Source organism: Lissotriton helveticus, chromosome 6 (assembly GCF_964261635.1).
Source record: "Lissotriton helveticus chromosome 6, aLisHel1.1, whole genome shotgun sequence".
NCBI classification, from domain to species: Eukaryota; Metazoa; Chordata; class Amphibia; order Caudata; family Salamandridae; genus Lissotriton; species Lissotriton helveticus.
Window position 1 is genome coordinate 1,042,572,635 of NC_136067.1, and position 19,612 is coordinate 1,042,592,246.

Genomic DNA, 19,612 nt, shown 5'->3' on the forward strand with positions numbered 1-19,612 from the left:
TTTTTGCATGCTCGCGGTCCTCAACATCAAGTTGGCGACCGCGAGCAAGCAAAAAGAGATCCTCGCAAGACTTTTTCCTTGTTCGCGATCAGCAACATCAAGTTGCTGATCGCGAGCATGGAAAATAAACCTCCCGGCGAGATTTTCAATGCGGGGAGGTCAGGTTTCTCATTGCAAGTGATCGTGCATGATCGCGGCAGCTCGCGATGAGAAACTACCAGTCCACATTGAGAAAGCTGAAGCTCGAGTAAAAATCTACTCGAGCGGCAGAAAAGTAAAGCTCGCACTGTGCAAGATGCCATTTTCAATGATTGCACAGTGCCAGATGCTTGCCCGCACTGTGCAATCATTGAAAACGACATCTTGCATCGTGGGAACATGCTACTACGCAGTTCACGTAGTGCACTTTGTGTAGCTGCGCGTAGCGCTACTTCGCAAACTACGCTCACCCCTAAAGTGCAATTAGTGTATCTAAGAAACTACCATCCACACATGAATTGTGATTGAAAGAATTATATAATTCCGTGGCAAAAAGGGAGATAAGCTGAAACCTGGTGCTTTGGCCTTTTTTTTATGCCTTTTATTGCTTGCGAGACAGCCTGAAGAGAAATATCTCTTTCAAGGTCCACATAATCATGTCCTTGTAAAATATGTTGGGATACCTGAGAAGAACTAATCAAGATGTCGAAATGTGTAATAGATGTGGAATTATTGAGGTCATTACCAATACTTTCAATTAACACTCACTTTTAACTTTTTAATTATTGGCTAATATCTTACCAAATGTCTTGTGTCCAGCATGAAACTTACATTTGACATACAATAGGACTTTACAAGCATCCAAGGTAAAATTGTATTTAATTCCTCCTAAGCCATAAAAATACCTTTCAGCACAAAATTAGACTTTGAAGTGAAAACACTACGTTCCTATGCATTCATTCCATTAAGTAATCTCTTTTAGTAAGCATTTAGTAAGCCACAATTGATATAACAGAAGCCCGTGGAGAAGCCTTAACACATCCCAATTATTGAATATAGAGATATCAGTGGGTTTATTGAAGTGCAAAAGTTATTAAACCTGGTTGTAAAATCATTATCTGCAGTGGCGTGGCTAAAGCTTTTGGCTGCCTGGGGCGATCCCTGAGATTGCTGTCCAGTGACAGCCGGTGCAAGTAAGAGTAGGTAGGGGGCTGATGTGACAGGAAGTAATGAGCCTGGGGGTGGGTACAGGTGATGAGTGGGGGTTGGGCCACGACGAGGGAGAATAAAATTTTAAAAAAGAAAACTACTTGCTTTGCACTCGCACCAAAAAAGTGCCCCCTCCAGCTATGCCACTGATTATCTGATAGCATATTTACCTTGGAAAATTGAATGGCAGCAAATACATGGACCATGATCAGCTACAATAATAGCACATATTTCAGCTGCAGCTAAATATTGAAGTAGAGGTTCATAAACAAAAACATAATCAATCCTAGTGAGGGAACCATATGTCCTAGATTAAAAAGAAGATTCCTATGAATTCAGGTTCTCCACAATTCAAATAATGCGTGGGAGGACACTGCAGCCTTAAAAGCTTTATAAAGTTTACCAGGTATAAACTGAAAACAAGGCTTTGTGTCTGAAAATGGGTTACAATATCTGATTAAATACCCTTAAAAAATGACATCAGGGTTTGAAATATCAATTAGTGTATTCTTAATACAATATCAAAAAGAGGGGTCAAGTTTAACAGGTCCCTATATGTTGAATAAAGTCAAACAAGTTTATCAAAGTTGATGCTGATGATGCTTATCAACCATCATGATCACATTCATGAGATAAAACTTCAATTTTCAAAGACTAATGGCATAAGATAACTATAACTTGTGGCCCCACGAGGCACAGTTTTTTCATCAATAATTTCACTGCAAATGTTGCAGTGATATTATCAATGATGTCATTGAAGATGTCATGACTGATGGAATATGTGAGCTAATTAGCAGTGCATGGCAATGGCACAAGTGATAGTTACCTTAGGGCATGAGTTATAGTTACTTAAGATAACTATAATATAACTGCTGAATTTATATGGTGTTGTGTGTGTTAAATCTGAACCTATCTATAATGTCCCTGTACCTGTGTTTTTTTCTGCAAATTTCTGAGTTTTTTTTAGTTCTATTTACTAACTATAACATCCCTGTAACCTTTATTTTTTAGTAAATATCACAGTTTAAAAAAAATATAAATTGTTCTCAGATTTGATCCATAAGTTTAATTTACTAATGTACATTTTCACAAATTTATGAATACGTTTTATTCAGTAATACATTCTTATTATATATTTTTTAACAAAAAATTAAAATAATTATGGTACAGTAACTTTTGTAGTCATTCTACAAAAGAAATGTGCCAAATCTTTCTTTTTAAAAAATTCATTTTATGGATCCGCGAATCCTCAGATAAATAAGGGGTCTTCCAGTTACATTGTACACATTTAATACTAAAACAGCAACATATTTAATGTAAACATATGCTATTGCAATTTCTACAAGTGTATCACTGCCTCTGTGTGGCTGTGTGAGCGGCTGTGTGGGTGACTGTGTGGGTGTGTGAGTGGCTTTATGGGTATGTGAGTGGCTACGTGTGTGTGTAAGTGGGTGTGGGAGTGGCTGTGTGACTAAATATGTTACTGGAGGTGTGAGTGGTTTTGTGGGTCTGTGAGTGGGTTTGTGAATGGTTGTATGGTGTGTGAGTGGTTGTGTGGGTGTGTAAGTGGGTGTGTGAGTGGCTGTGTGGGTCTGCAAGAGGATGTGTGGGTGGTTTTGTGGGTCTGTGGGTAGGTGTATGAGTGGCTGTGTGGGTCTGTGGACAGGTGTGTGAGTAGTTTGTGGGTCTGTGAGTGGGTTTGTAAGTGCCTGTATGGGTTTTTGAGTGGTTGTATGGCTGTGTACGTGGAAGAGTGAGTGAGTGTGTGAGTAGGTGTGTGGGTTTTTGAGTGGCTGTATGTTTTTTTTTATTTGACCTGGATTCACAGATCCACCACAATCTATGAGGGTCCAGGTGGATCTACAAACCTTGAAGCCTGAATACATTTTTGGGGACAATTTCTTACCAACGAGGGGTCCCTCACAGACCAATCCATAAGTCCTATGGGATCAGGGTACCTCTACTCTGACTACTTCTATCACTTTGCATTTTATTTCATCCCATGTGAACCGTGTCCCGATGCACCAAATGGCAGCCACAACTTTTTTCTCAAGTAGTGGCCAGCTAATCACGACATTGCTGCTGGCATGTGGATCTGCGAATCTGCCCTGATCTTCAAAGGATCCATGGTGGACCTGCTTCTTTAGATAGACATACATCTTTTTACTTTATTAACTCTAAAACTACTGAACGGATTTACACCAAATTACAAAAAAGAACTTTTTTGGACCAAGTTCTAGCTTTCTGCCAAATTTGGTGTAATTCCGTTCAGTGGTTCAGGCTGTAGTCGTGTCTAAAATTTCTATGGGAAATTGCATGTGGAAAACATGTTTTGGAAACCCATCTTTTTCTCAGCCCCTGCTTGACCAATCATCCTGAATCTTTCCATCTTTCCAAACAGCAGGCGAAGTGACTGGCACACTAATTTTGAAAATGTCATGAACATTCCTGTAATGGAGCTAAAGTTATGAACAAAACAAACATCGATTTTTCTTTGGAATCCAGGTCTTAGCAATATAAATATATTAACCTACTGGTGGTTGCCAGTAGGTAGTTATAGCTAAGAGCTAGATTCTAAAGGAAAATCAAATTCTGATTTGTTAATAACTTCAGTTCCATTTGACGAATGTTCATGAAATTTTCAAAACAAGTGTTCCAGTCACTTCAGCTGCTGTGTAGAAAGATTCGGGGTGGTTCGTCAAGCAGGGGCCAAGAAAAAGATGGGTCCCAAAACACATTTTAAACATGCTTGTGTTTGTGGTATGAACAGATCACATTAATGTACCGTTATCTCTAGCAGCCTTCCCAGTTGGCGAATACCCACCTTGATGTGCTCAAGAGGCTTGTGTGTCTCAGTAGATGGAGAGCTATCCCAGTGGGAGCTCAGACCCCTGGCAGGGGCACCCAAGCCAGAGAGGTCAAAGGATAGCAACACAGATACAGCTGATCCACTGATCCTCCAGGATGGAGGTTGGGCACTAGGCTAACAATCTGGCCCCATTAAACAAAAACATTTGTTTATGGAAACAGCAAGAAGAAACACTTGATACTCTGAAAAAAGGTGTAGGTCATTTATTTCTGCCTTACAAACCAGCTGATGTAAAGGGCAATACTAGTAGTAGTATTTGATCAGCCTTCAAAACGTTTAACAGGTCATTGTATTCCAGAAATAACATTATAATCCAATGTTTTGAGGAGGTGAACGTTATTTTTCCTAGCTGATGAGCTTTTTATATGTTGAGAGATGGTGAATTAGTAATTCCAACCAATTCTAGTTTAAATTTCTTTAGGAAGGTTAAGAGGTCCCCTGCTTCTTCTGGCAAGCCGTACATGCATAAGTTATTTTGCCTGTCCTTCTTCTCCAAATCCTCTCTAGTCTTCTAAAGCCTTTGACTCTCTTGTTCACCCTCTCAATTTTTGAAGAAGTATCTCAAACATCGTTAACATGATCCATATCAGTTAAACTATTCTTCCTGACAGCTTAGCATCGGTAGTCATTGATTCTATCGAAAATAGGTTATTGGATGAAAAAATAGGCTACAATTAATCATTTTTAAGTCTCTTTGGTTTCTTGCCAGAAGCAGTGGTTTGGGACTTGGAGACCTTACTAAGAGATCGTATTGGATTTGACTTGCATGACTTTCAAATGTACTCTTGTTCTGCCGATGTAGATAACTGCCCAGTGCAGCAATAGTGTTTCCACTTCATAGTGATTTGTTGGCCATCATCAGAATGAGAAAACCATTCAAAGTGGTAAATTGTTTTGCGATAGATGCTTGACTATTCCATAATCTGAAGTAACAAGAAGACAGGGCGTTGTTGCAACAGTCAGCATGTACACTGGGAAAACAGCCACTGGACTGCAGACCAAACACAGGCAATAGGGAACTAATGTGCAAGCCGCTGATGGAGGAATCGGGCATGTGTGGTTTGGGTGACCATGTGTGTCGATACTATGATTTGAAATTCTTCTAATCAATCAATCAGGAGATTTCTAAAGAGCAACAGCTATTCTCAAATATCATCTCAGTGCTAAGGACAGCCAAAATTCATCACATGCATAGAATGGTTAACCTCAAAAAGCAAGATCCAATAGCCAAGTCTTCAATGCCTTCAGATTTTCCCCTATAATCTTGTGACAAAGGAGTGAAAGCTGATTCCATACTTGAGCTGCATGCTAAGAGAATGACGCCCTTCCACACTTTTTTCATTTGAACCTCAGAAACGGTAATTTATTGGCAACCAACGAGCAAAGTGATGTAGTTTGTTGATAGTGCTGTAGCCTATTTGACAGATACTGAGGACCTGTGCCATAGAAAGCTGTATCAGCCAGGACTAATGCCTTGAAATAGATCCTCTCCTTAACAGGTAACAAATGGAGCACTTTCAGGTGAGGAGAAATTCACGAGCGCCTAGGAACCTATGAAAGTAATCTAACTGCAGCATTCTGACCAACCTGCAGTCTCTTGAGCAGATTACTGGGTAAACCCAGGTACAGGATATTAGTGCAATCTATATATGACTTGATTACAGCATGAATAACTGTCCTCTGTGCCTGGAAAGGAAGCAGTCTCAACTTTGTTTTTATCAATCTTAATAAAGCAAAACATGTGCCGACTATTGCTGAGATCTGACCGTGCATGCAGCGGTAAGAATCAATCTCGACCCCTAGATTCTGTGTCAAAGTGGTAGAAGGAGGAGGCGACGACCCTCGCTGGCCAGCATTCCTGGCCCCATCCTAGTGAAGAAGACCAAAACAGCGGAATTTCTTTTTTTCCGGTGTTACACCGAAGGTTGGTGGCCCACAGTCACTTAAAGACAGCTGCCAGATAACACTTAGGGGCAGATTTACAAACCCCTTGCGCCACGTTTACGCCGCTTGCGTCACGCAACAGCGGCGTGATGGAGCGAGGTTCAGAATAATATTTTGTTCTGACTCGCGAAGTTAAACTTCCATAATATAACAGTATTAATCAGTGTACGTTGATTTGTACTAATCAACCTAGTTTAATATGCATTACACGACACAAGGGATTAACATATGTGCTTTATGTTGCAACTGCAAGTTCGTAAAAATAATGAATTAACCTTGTCTATTGTCCTTGTCAGTATTAAATGCGGCTGTTTAAATAATGGCATGTGCTTATTTTGTGTGCTTATGTTAAGTCTTTTTGTCTTATATGTGGCATGAGTTTGTAAACTCTATGTGCTTCAGCTTTTGCTAGGTAACTTTGATTATTGGGTTAATGATTAGCAAAGGGGGTGGGTAACAGAAGGGTTATCAATACTCTAATTAATTGATGTCTTGTGTTTCTTTGAATACTAGTTTTCCATGAGAGAGGCCTAGCGTTTAAAAGATGGTGTTGTCAAAGTCCTGTCCAGAGAGAGCAAGAGTCCTGCGTGGAAAGTTTTATCACGTTGAAAATATTTGCAAGCTCAATTGAGAATTGTATTATACGTGCTCATGGAAGGACTAAATCCAAGGACAGGAACCGGCAAAGTCTGCCAAGTTAAGGAAGTCACAGCCTGTGAATGTAAATTGTTTCGATCTGAGGAAGCTGCGTGACTTGAAAATAAGGGACAATGGACTCTAAGAAAAAGTTTGATTTAGGCTTCAGGAAAGAGGATGACACCATATGAGCTGACGTTTCTCAGCCAATCCGAACTCTGGATGGTCAAGAAAAAGTATAATTTTTAGTGAGATTAGCTAGTTAGAAAGGTATAAAAACCTAGCCCCAAAACGGGAAGGGGCTGCTCACTTCCCGAATCCAGATGGGCGTGACGTGCTGACGGACATTTGGTGCACGTAAGGATAATAGGCTTTAATGACTTGTTGGTCTAATATGCTTTTTCTCATTTAAAAGCTACTTTATTGTTAATAAAATAATGATTTATTAAAGAAGATGCTTTTTCCTTGAAAATAAAATTAATAAATTAGATTTTGAAATACAAGCTGGTCTTGTTTATTCATGGTCTAGTTACCATCAGATTGATCCATTTACCTAAGTGACTTAATTAATAAGTTAGTTGCATAAAAATCCATGGTAAGAGATGATAAACTGCAGATGAATATAAATGTGTAAATAGTTTTTAAATAGGTTTTGATTAATAAGTTCACATGATTCAGCTGCCCAAAATTTGTCTCTGTAGTTTATGGGCCTTGTGAGAGTATTATAAATGATGGTGAGTATTATGATGAAAAGTAGTATTGTTGAGACAGGTTTTCTTTAGGGGCGCTGCATCAATTTCTTGGTAGCAGAGTTACGGTTACTATGGTAACGGACATGCTACATGGTAGTTACATAGGATCGATGTTTAACATATGTTAAGTTTGTTAAGTTTGTCAAGTTGTTATATGTAGTCGAAAGGTTTTTTCCGGCAGTGTGAAAATTCCTGGTTTTGTACCGGTACAAGAGTAGTGTAACAAGTGAAGTTGCACAGTGCATTTGTTCTGTTTCAAAATAGTGGTATTGTCATATATCATTAGTGTTGTGAATGTACAGCACAAGTTTAGGGACTCTAGGTGTGCTAGGTGGAATGCATAGTGAGGATTGTCTATGAAATCGTATCTTTTGAGTATAGGGACTATGAGCCTGTTTTAAAACTCACTGTGAAAAGAGTAGTAGAATTTATCCAAGCTTGAGTGAAGGGTAAGAAAGCGTCGTCTATCTTACTGGCGAGTGTGGGTATTCAATGGTTGGTTAAAGTCCTACCAAGATTCATGAATGTATGGTTAGTTTTTTCTTCTGTTTGAAAGTGCGTAAATGATTTTGTAATTACGTTCGAGTTAAACTTTGAATTGTCACTTTATGTGCATTCAGAGAGAAGCGAGTTCGTTTTTACCTGTTAGAAGGGTAGAGTAGTCTTACATTATCAACGAATCAATATTCTGTGAGAATAGCGTCGTCTATTCCACGTAAGGAATACTTGTATGATTGTGAAAACTATCACTTTATTTTAGCGAAACAGACAGATGGTTTGTTTTTCTGTAGTTATTAACTGAATTATATTGAAAAGTTTCGTTTAAAATGGCGCTGTAAAAATATTTTGTGTAGGAGGGGTGAGTTCTAGGAGCGAGAGACGAGAAGCTGGAGGGTCCGCGCTGTGATTGGCTAACATACGTCACAGCAAGCACGCTGATTGGTTCACGTGACTAAGACGAGCTGATAGCTGATTGGTTTAATCTGAAAGCAGTGATTCTATTGGTTGGGCAAGGTGGTGACGTAGCTTAACCTGATTGGCTTGTTGGTGAGTTTCGAGCACGGATTGGTTGGGTTTGCGGAACCACAAGGAAATACTTACGATCATTTAGAAATAAGTGAATTTGATTAAAAACATGAATTATTACTACAAAAAAGAGGAAAAGAAGCTTACGTGGCTTCAGAAATTGAAAAATTCATTTAAACCTGATAAGAAAATTGAAACGCGAGGTGGAAAGTTACTTCATAAGTACAAAACCCCTGCAGCCTATATGGAAGGTGAATATGGTTATCATACGTGCCTTTGGTTTGATAATTGGATGGAATATACCAAAGATGATGGTGTATTAGCATGGCCGGAAGATGGATCATTTAATATGAAGGTTTTGAAAAATTTGAGAGTGAAAATGATGGCTCTTGTGCCAAAGCCAAGACCAACTCAATTTGAAGCTTTAGTTGAATGGGAGGATGAGATGTTTGAACTTGCACGAGAAAACAGTGGTATAACAAGAGGTCTAAATGTAGATATTAAGAGGGAAACTCATGAAGATAGAATGCGTCGTTGGAGACAGGCAGACATGTGTGATGGTTTGTACCCAGTAAGAGTGATGGTTACTGAAATACCAGGTCAAAAGAATACACAAAAGAAAAATAATATTGAAGAATGTGAAGTAGAAGATCCAGTTTTAGAAGAAAGGTATCTTACAAATAGGAAACAGACTCCTTTTAAACCAGCTTGTGCATGGTCTACCCCGATGGTTTCTCCAGGAACCACTCCGAGTGCACCACCACTTAATGAAGAATCACCTAGATTTTACCCGAATAATACAGAAACTCCTGAAAGAGTAGAAATGAGAACTAATTCTAGTACATATGGTGAAAATAGACATTTTCCTGAAACTCCAGTTTTGAGAAATCAGACTTTTAGAAGTCTAATGAGAACTGGAAGAGATGAGGAAACTCCAAATGCTTCAGAATATTTACGATCAAAAGAAGAATTAATTCGACAGTTAACTAAAGGTATGGAAGCAGTAACAGTTCCAGTAACAATTGGTCCTGTTCAACCTATATTTGATCAGGGAGAAATTAGACATCCAGGTTTAACTATTCCATTAAATGCAGAAATTCAGAAAGTGGCTGAAAAATTTTACTCAGATTTAACAGAAATACTTCGAGAGAAAACAATGATGCCTGATTTAACTTATAATCAAAATTCATCATGTAGAACACCAGCTGGTGCAGAATCTGATACCGAAACCCCAGAAAAGAGTGTTGAAAAATCAAATGTAACATCCCCAAAACGTGATGTTGTTTGATTAAAAGCAGATTTGGAGGAATTAATCATTGGCACAATTGGACCTAACAATTTAAAGCATTATCAAGATGATGAATTATTATTTATTCGTAAAAGTGTACAATGGACAACGAAAACTAAATATGAGCAGTTGGAAGAGTTAGCAAATGAATTAGAAATTGATTTGAGCAAACAGAAGAATTTGGGAAAACACTACAGATTAGAATTCACTGAAAAAGACATTGAGAACTTCAACACAATGGGAAGAATATTGCATATAAAAGATTTGATTGTATATATAAAAGGATTAGGAGATTTAAGCAAATGGAGAGTAAAATGGACAAAGAAAAGAGAGGAAGAAAGGAGAGAAAGGGGCATGGTAGTAAATCAGTATCCAATGAGGGAAATAGCGGGAGGTGGATATGTGCATGTTCCTTGGTCAAGACAGGACATCTTATTGTTCACAAATGATTTTCCTCGGCTGAGAGAAAAGCCAGTGGAATGGTATCGACAGGTAGATAGATTCATTAAAGTTTCAAAAGTTCTGTGGATTGATCTTGACGGATTCTTTGACATAGTTGTCCCATCAGATCTTTGGACAGAATGTAAAGTTTCTGTATGTTGGCCAAAGGTAGAACCTGCTCGAGATATAGTAACAGGTGCTCCATCATCAGAAGTTATGGGTTTGTATGATAAAGTAATTTATTGGTTGAAAAACAAGATTCCCCCGAAAGAAGTTGATTGGGTTAAAATAGATAGAACAAATCAGGAGCCAAAAGAATCAGTACATTCATTTTATGAAAGATTACTGTTGGTCTTTAAACAGTACAGTGGCTATGAAAAATTAAGTGAAAAGGACATGAGCCACTTCATATACAGGTTTGTTTATGGCTTTAGACCTGAAATTGGTGAAATGATTAGAAATGGAATTGTAGGTTGGCAATCACTTTCAGTTGATGATATTTTGAGAAAAGCAAAATACTGTAGTGATGAGATAGATGCGAAGCAAAAGAAGCTAAAAGAAAAAGCCATGTGGGCACAAGTAAAGGTAGCTGAACAGCAGATTGCAAATTCAGAAATAAAAAATATTAATCAGAATCAAGGTAAATTCAAGGGTAATTATAACAAACCGAAATTTAATGTGAATATTGAAGAACTCAAGTAGAAATTACCATGTTTTAATTGTGGCGAAATTGGACACTGGAAGCGCAAATGTAAAAATCCGCCCAGAAATTTTAAAAATGCATCATTGAATCCACAGATGCAGAATGAGATAAATCTGCAGCAACAGCTACAGCGACAGCTACAGCAACAGCTACAGCGACAGGTAGTGAATCAGCAGAGTCAGATTCCACAACCACCACTTCCAAATTGTGTGAATGTGCAGAGATACAATACAGAGACGGGATTCTGTGGTGGTGATCAGGTAAACAGGTCGCAAAGAGTGAATGTGCAAAATGTTTCTCAACAATATTTGTTGAATGATAATGGAGGGAGTGATTCTGAAGATTACTTATGACGGTGCCTGAGAGAAGAGGAAGAGTGTGTACTTGGAGCCACTCTGGAGGTAGACCAATCTGGTCCATTTGTAAGTGGGAAAGTGAATGATGTAGGAATCACTTTTCTTGTGGACACAGGTGCTACCCGTTCCACTGTTAGATCAGTGGAAATAGAAACCTGCCTCTCTCTGGGGAAACCATCCAAGTTGTTGGAGTAGCTAATCAACAAATTAAAACAGATTTAACAGAACTTGTCAAAGTTGAGATAGGTAAATTCAAAGACAAACATAGATTTGTGGTTTGTAACAGCAGTCCTGTAAACCTGTTAGGGAGGGACATACTTTGTAAGATGAATTGCAAAATATATTGTTCACCGGATGGTATAGAGCTACAAACACTTGAGGAAGATGGGCTGTACAAGTTAACTATATTAATGGTTGAAGCAGAGGAAAATAAATTATTTCCTGCATTTGAGAAGGATGATCTTCCAGAAGAATTAAAAGAAACAGTCAATGCTAAAATTTGGGATCTGACAGGAAATGAAATGGGTTTGATGAAAAATGTAGACCCAGTAAAAATTACAGTCAAACAAGGAGTAGATTTTCCAAACATTCCTCAGTATAAAATGAAGGCAGAAACTATTGAAGGTGTCATACCTGTAATTGACAAGTTCATGAAACAAGGTGGTCTAAAAGAGATTGAAAGCAGTCCATGTAATTCACCGATTATGGGGATTAAAAAGCCAAATGGAACTTTTAGGATTGTTCAAGACCTGAGAAAAGTTAATCAAATAGTTGTTCCATGTTGCCCTGTTGTTCCAAACCCTGCAGTAATTCTTTATCAGATTCCGCATGATGCAGAATGGTATACAGTCATAGACCTCTGCAATGCGTTCTTTACTGTTCCATTGCATCCAGATAGCCAGCAAATTTTTGCGTTTAGGTTCCAGGATCACATATTAGCATGGTGTCGTATCCCACAGGGGTATACAGAGAGTCCATTTATCTTTAATCAGTTGCTAAAGAAATCCTTGGAAGATCTAGATTTACCTGGAAAATCAACATTGGTTCAATACATTGATGACCTGCTAGTAGCAGCAAAAACACAAGATAACTGTGTGACAGATACCATTACTCTTTTGAATCATCTGGCAGATGAGGTACATAAAGTATCCCCTGCAAAATTATAGTTTTGCAAGCAAGAAGTGAAATATCTTGGTCACAGGATTGCAAAGGGAATCAGACAAGTGACAATTGAGAGAAGTAAAATGATTCAGTGAATGCAACCTCCAAAAGCACAGAGACAGGTCAGAATGTTTCTAGGAATGGTTGGTTATTGTTGCCAATGGATTAGTGGATTTTCAAGTAATTGCAAAACCACTTCAGAGACTAACAAAATCAGACATAAAAGATCTGATTATTCTGACACAAACTGAGTTGGAAGCTTTTGAAAAGCTTAAAAGAAGTCTGTGTGAAGCTCCAGCTCTGGGTATGCCAGACTATGAGAAGGGATTTGTGCTGTATTGCAGTGAAAGAGAAGGTTGTGCATTGTCAGTTCTAATTCAGAGACATGGAAAACTGAGAAAGCCAATTGCTTATTTCTCAGCAGTTCTTGATCCAGTTGCAAAAGCATTACTAGGCTGCTTAAAAGCAGTAGCTGCAACTAGTGTAAGTCTTGAGCAGAGTGAAGGAATCATAATGGGATTTCCTGTGAAGGTCTATGTACCTCATTCTGTTGAAATTCTTCTTACTAGAAGCAAAACACAGTAACAGATTAACTAAATATGAAAAAATTATTCTGGGATCAGATAATGTCTCTATAGCAAGGTGTGTAAATTTAAATCCTTCCACATTGTTGCCTGATGGTACTGTGACAGAAATGAGAAATGAAAATGACATTGATCACGAGTGCTTGGATGTTTTAGAATATTGTACTAAACCCAGGCAGGACATTAAGGATGTTCCATTGCCAGAGTCAGATTTTATTTACTTTGTTGATGGATCGTGTGTAAGAACAGAAGAAGGTATTCTGAGAGCAGCATATTCTGTCTGCACGGTTGCAAATGTGGTTGAAGCTTCCTGTCTCGAAGGAATTCGTTCAGCTCAAGTAGCAGAATTGATTGCTTTGATTCGTGCTTGTGAAAGAGCAAAAGGAATAAGAATTACCATAGTGACTGATAGTCAATATGGGTATGGCGTAGTTCATGACTATGGCCAGCTCTGATCTCAAAGAGGTTATTTAACTTCTGCGGGATCACCAATAAGAAATGCAGAATTGATCAAAAGATTGATCGATGGCATTCAGTTACCAGAGAAAATTGCTGTCGTGAAATGTGTTGCACACAAAAAAGGAAATGATTATATTACGAAAGGAAATGCTTATGCAGATGAGATTGCCAAGCATTGTGCAACACACAATTATTCAATCAATCGGGAAAAAAACCATGAACATGTTTTGAATTCACTTATGCTAATATCTGTAGTTGAGACATGGCAAGGAGTTAAGGAATTGCAAGTTGAGGCAGATGATGAGGAGAAAAATTCATGGTTAAGAGCAGGTTGCAGACAGCGTGAGGAAGATGAAATTTGGGTGTACAAAGATGACAGACCAGTTATGCCAAATAGCATGATTGCTGACATGGCTAGAATGTATCATGGTCCAGGACATATAGGAATAAATTCTATGATCAGGTTGTTTAGGCAAACATGGTTTAACCCAAAATTCAGAAAAATTGCAGAATCTTTTTGTCAGAGATGTTTAGTCTGTCAACAAATGAACCCAAACAGAAAAACAGTTGTGAGCATGGGAACAATAGGACGGGAGGGTGGTCCTTTCACCAGGTTGCAAAGGGATTTCATTGACATGCCCCCACATAACAAGCTGAGGTATGTGCTTGTAATAGTCTGTTTGTTTTCAAGATGGGTGGAAGCGTTCCCAACACGTCACAATGATTCAGTGACAGTTGCAAAATTGCTTTTAAGGGAGATCATACCAAGGTACGGTTTTCCAGTGACTGTTGAAAGTGATCGTGGAACACATTTTGAAAACAGATTGTTAAAAATGATTTGTGAAGCATTGAACATAGAACAAAAATTGCACTGTGCCTACAGACCAGAAGCATCAGGTGTTGTTGAGCAAATAAATGGTACTATTAAGAATAGAATAGCAACAATCTGCTTAGCTACAGGAGTAAAGTGGACAGATGCACTTCCACTTGTTTTGATGTCTTTGAGAAGTACTCCTGATAAAAAGACAGGTCTAAGCCCTCATGACATTGTCATGGGTAGAGTCATGAGACAAGCATTTGTACCAGTTGGAAAGTTGATAAGTATAAATGATAGCGTTATTTTGGAATACTGTAAGAACCTTTCTGACGTCGTGACTTCTGTGTTCCATCAGGTGGGAACAGATGTAATTGCAAGAGACAAGGAAAAAGCTCATGATCTGTTACCAGGAGACTGGGTGAGGACAAAAATACACCGGAGAAGAAATTGTCTAGTACCCAGGTGGCAGAGAGCAAGACAGGTGATTCTTGTTACGACAAATGCAGTGAAATGCAAAGGATTGAAAAGGTGGCTTCATGCAAGTCACACCATTTGTGTGCCAACACCTGAAAATCCTGACAAAGGTGACACTACAACTGATTCAGATTCTGAAGAAGAACCTGAAAGAAATCCAGATCCTGAAGATCGACAAGAAGGTGGACATCTGGAAAGCTCAATTGCGAATGAAGCATTAAATGAAAATAATGAAGAAATCGTAATACTTGACTCAGAAGATGAAGAAAATCTGCTAGAAAAAGAAGCAGAAGAGTCTAATCAAGTGAAAATTCAAAATCAGGAGAGTATTGAAAAGCAGATTGGAAGCTCTGAAGGCAGGAACGAAATTCCTGAAACTGGGAAGTTGGAAGTTATTGCAGAAGAAGAAGAAGACACAATTCCGAGTACCAGCTATAAGGATGATGTTCCTAAGAGAGTGAAGCTGCCGAGTAAAGAAGAGCCTAGATTTAGAATTGAAATATTGGAAACAGATTCAGATGACAGTGATGAGGATTCTCAAATAAGAAACTTTAGAAAAAGAGCTTGGAGAGCAGAGTGTAACACATCTGAACCTAAAAAAAAATTGCCAAGAAAAGGTAATAACTGGTCTATTGAAAATGAGGGCCTAAAATTCAAATTTGTAAAACAGATCAAAAGAGCAGGTGAACGAAGTCACTAGTCAGAAAAGTGACTCTGAAAAGAAAATTCAAGCAGGAAAGAAAATAGAAGTGATTAATAGTAGAGCAAAAAGAGTTGTGAAGCCAAATCAGAAGTACAAGTCCCCTGAGTGGACAGATATTATCATCCCACCTGTGGTGGAGGTGAATAGTAGTAGTCAGGAAGATTTAGACCACACTAGTGGTAATGATTAAAATAAAATCTGTAAAATTTTGAGGATTTGTTTTTGGCATAAGGCTGAAGAAATTGTGTTAGGTGACACAAGGTCGAAGAAATTGTGTTAGCTGAAAAATACATTTGATGTAAGACGCAAGGTCGAAGAAAAGCTGTTAGTAAAGTAGGGTTTTCTTTAAAAAAAAAAATCAAAAATAGGGGGGTGTATTTGTATTTAGAAATTTTGAGATTTTTGAATTTTTGATTTTTGTTTTGTTTTTTTTGAAAGGCTCTTATACTGAGCAAAAGATGCCTTTTGTAAATAATAACTCAAGATGTTCCATTTTGAGAAAATGTTGCAAAATGTCTTTAATTTGTGTGATTTTATTAATCCTGGTCTGGTTAGTTTTAGCTGTCATTTTTCCTTTTGGAATTGACAAGCAAGTGTATAAAGCTAATATGACAAGCAAAGCTAAGGCTAAACAAGATAATTATGGTACAGCAGGCAAAACTAACAGAGTTATTGATCACAAGCCAGAGATCCACCAAGATAGATCTGTTGGTGATTTTTCTAGTAATACTTTCTCAAGACTTCTTTCAGAATATGTTAAGAGTGATGGAAGTCAAAGATTGCTACATCTGTGCGAAATTACCTGCTTCTGTTTCTGAGGGGGTGACATATAATATGCTTCCTCTTACTTATGGCATTACTTGTAGAGTAATAGCTAGTCTGTTTTATCAAACAGGACGTTTAGAGTACTATTATTCAAATTATGATGAGATTTTTGCAAATTTGAAAGTTGACAAAAGCTTGAATAAGCATAAACAAGCTAAGCAGATGAGGGAATTTTTCATAGTGACTAACGAACTCACCTATGAGTATGCTTTTAGAAACAATCTAACCTGTAAGTTGATAACTGAAGAAAAGTCTTTCTTGAATTTGGTTGAAGAGAGAAGAGCAATTTATAAAAGAAATGAAATGTTGAAGCGAACCAAATCAAAGTTTTGGCAAGTTGAGGATGAAAAACTTAAAGATAGATCATCAGAAAATGTTGCTATTCATATAGATAAACCAGTTAGTGGAAAGCTTTGCATTAGAAGAGACAATACACTTTTTGATAATTATTTTGTGGGTGCCCGTCAATGTGAAGATACTTATCAAATCTTGGGTGGTTGGGTATTGAAAGGTGGCAAAGATCCAATTTTTCCTGGAATTATTTTGTTTGTGGGGACAAGGCTTACTACAACCTCCCAGACCACTGGTATGGGACTTGCTTTGTTGGTTTAGTTTTTCCAAAAATGTTTCATGTTGACAGAAATGCAGAGGGTTCATTTGAAATTAGCAATCATCTGAGCAGATTTAAAAGAGAAAGTTTCTCAGAAATTTTGGGAGACATTTTTGGTGCAGTAATACCTTTTGTAGGTATAACCCTGAATGCAGTTAAAATCAGAAAATTATCTACTATTGTTGACAGACTGGCCACTGATACTGCTGGTGGTTTCCAGTTAGTGGATACTGAGATTATTGCCATGAGGACGATGGTTATGCAGAACCGTCTTGCTCTTGACATTCTTCTGGCAAAAGAGGGAGGAGTCTGTGGAATTTTACATGTTCAGCATTGCTGCACATATATCCCAGACAAGAGCCAGAATATTGAGATGTACATTAGAAACATCACTGAGTTGCATACTGAATTAGAACCTTTAGAAGATGAAGATTTTTCAGAACGTTTGAGTAAAAGAATTGCAGCAATCAAAACCTGGTTTCAAGAGATAGGTAGTTCAATTTTAGGCAAAATACTGACACCTTTATTAGTCATAGTCTTTGTGATACTTTTGTTGAAAATCAGTTGCATGTTACACAAGAGAAAGAAATATCAGAGGGAAAAGAAGAGGATTTACAAGCTTAGAAAGGAACAAGGAAAGGAGATAGAATTAGAAGAGTTTTGCAGATCACAGTATGAGAGTTACAAGCAGATAGCAGAGTCGAGACTCTAGGGATACTAATACAATGAAAATCAAAACATGTTCTGGGATTAAAATTTTGTTAAAATTTTGGGTGTAGTTTGGTGATTTTGAAATCACCAGATGAGGGAGTTGATGGAGCGAGGTTCAGTATAATATTTTGTTCTGACTCGCGAAGTTAAACTTCCATAATATAACAGTATTAATCAGTGTATGTTGATTTGTACTAATCAACCTAGTTTAATATGCATTACACGACACAAGGGATTAACATATGTGCTTTATGTTGCAACTGCAAGTTCGTAAAAATAATGAATTAACCTTGTCTATTGTCCTTGTCAGTATTAAATGCGGCTGTTTAAATAATGGCATGTGCTTATTTTGTGTGCTTATGTTAAGTCTTTTTGTCTTATATGTGGCATGAGTTTGTAAACTCTATGTGCTTCAGCTTTTGCTAGGTAACTTTGATTAATGGGTTAATGATTAGCAAAGGGGGTGGGTAACAGAAGGGTTATCAATACTCTAATTAATTGATGTCTTGTGTTTCTTTGAATACTAGTTTTCCATGAGAGAGGCCTAGCGTTTAAAAGATGGTGTTGTCAAAGTCCTGCCCAGAGAGAGCAAGAGTCCTGCGTGGAAAGTTTTATCACGTTGAAAATATTTGCAAGCTCAATTGAGAATTGTATTATACGTGCTCATGGAAGGACTAAATCCAAGGACAGGAACCAGCAAAGTCTGCCAAATTAAGGAAGTCACAGCCTGTGAATGTAAAATGTTTCGATCTAAGGAAGCTGCGTGACTTGAAAATAAGGGACAATGGACTCTAAGAAAAAGTTTGATTTAGGCTTCAGAAAAGTGAATGACACCATATGAGCTGAAGTTTCTCAGCCAATCCGAACTCTGGATGGTCAAGAAAAAGTATAATTTTTAGTGAGATTAGCTAGTTAGAAAGTTATAAAAACCTAGCCCCAAAACGGGAGGGGGCTGCTCATTTCCCGAATCCAGAAGGGCGTGACGTGCTGACGGACATTTGGTGCACGTAAGGATAATAGGCTTTAATGACTTTAACTTTTAGATGGAGTGAGTTTTAGACAGGGAAAATAGAACTTAGGGTTTGAAAAACTGATCATTTGCTTTAACACATGTTGATTAATAAATCTTTGTTAATCTTTATTGTTAATAAAATAATGATAAAGAAGATGCTTTTTTCTTGAAAATAAAATTAATAAATTAGATTTTGAAATACAAGCTGGTCTTGTTTATTCATGGTCTAGTTACCATCAGATTGATCCATTTACCTAAGTGACTTAATTAATATGTTATTTGCATAAAAATCCATGGTAAGAGATGATAAACTGCAGATGAATATAAATGTGTAAATAGTTTTTAAATAGGTTTTGATTAATTAGGTCACATGATTCAGCTGCCCAAAATTTGTCTCGGTAGTTTATGGGCCTTGTGAGAGTATTATAAATGATGGTGAGTATTATGATGAAAAGTAGTATTGTTGAGACAGATTTTCTTTAGGGGCGCTGCATCAGGCGTAAACGTGGCGCATCCCTGCGAGGCATTTACAATGTGACGCATCTAGGGAGATGCGTCACGTTATAAAGCCCAGGGCCACAATGGGGGCGTTCCCACGCAGGGTGGGCGTTCCGGCGCCTGTGCGCCTCGCAAAAGTGCCTGCGTGAAATCTACAAGATTTCACGCAGGCACTTCTGCGACGCTGCTACGTCAATTCCTTACGCCTGCTGGAAGCAGGCGTAAGGACTGACGCAGCATATTAAGTATTGGGCGGCCCTGAGCATTGCTGGAGTTGCATTGCGCTTGCGACGCGACTCCAGCGATGCGCCACCCTTACGTCACAAGATGCGTCACGCATCTGCCTACCCTTGCGCCACGGCGCGCCGCATTGTAAATGTGGTGCATCTGCCGTGACGCAAGGGTAGTTTTGCGTGACGCATTTGTTCTGGCGCATCTCTGCTGATATGCAGAGATGCGCCAGACCTCGTAAATATTCCCCTTAAAGGTTACGCAGGCCTTAGGGGTAGCCTTACCCAAAGAGAAAAAGCTGAGCATTATCTGCATTTGATACCA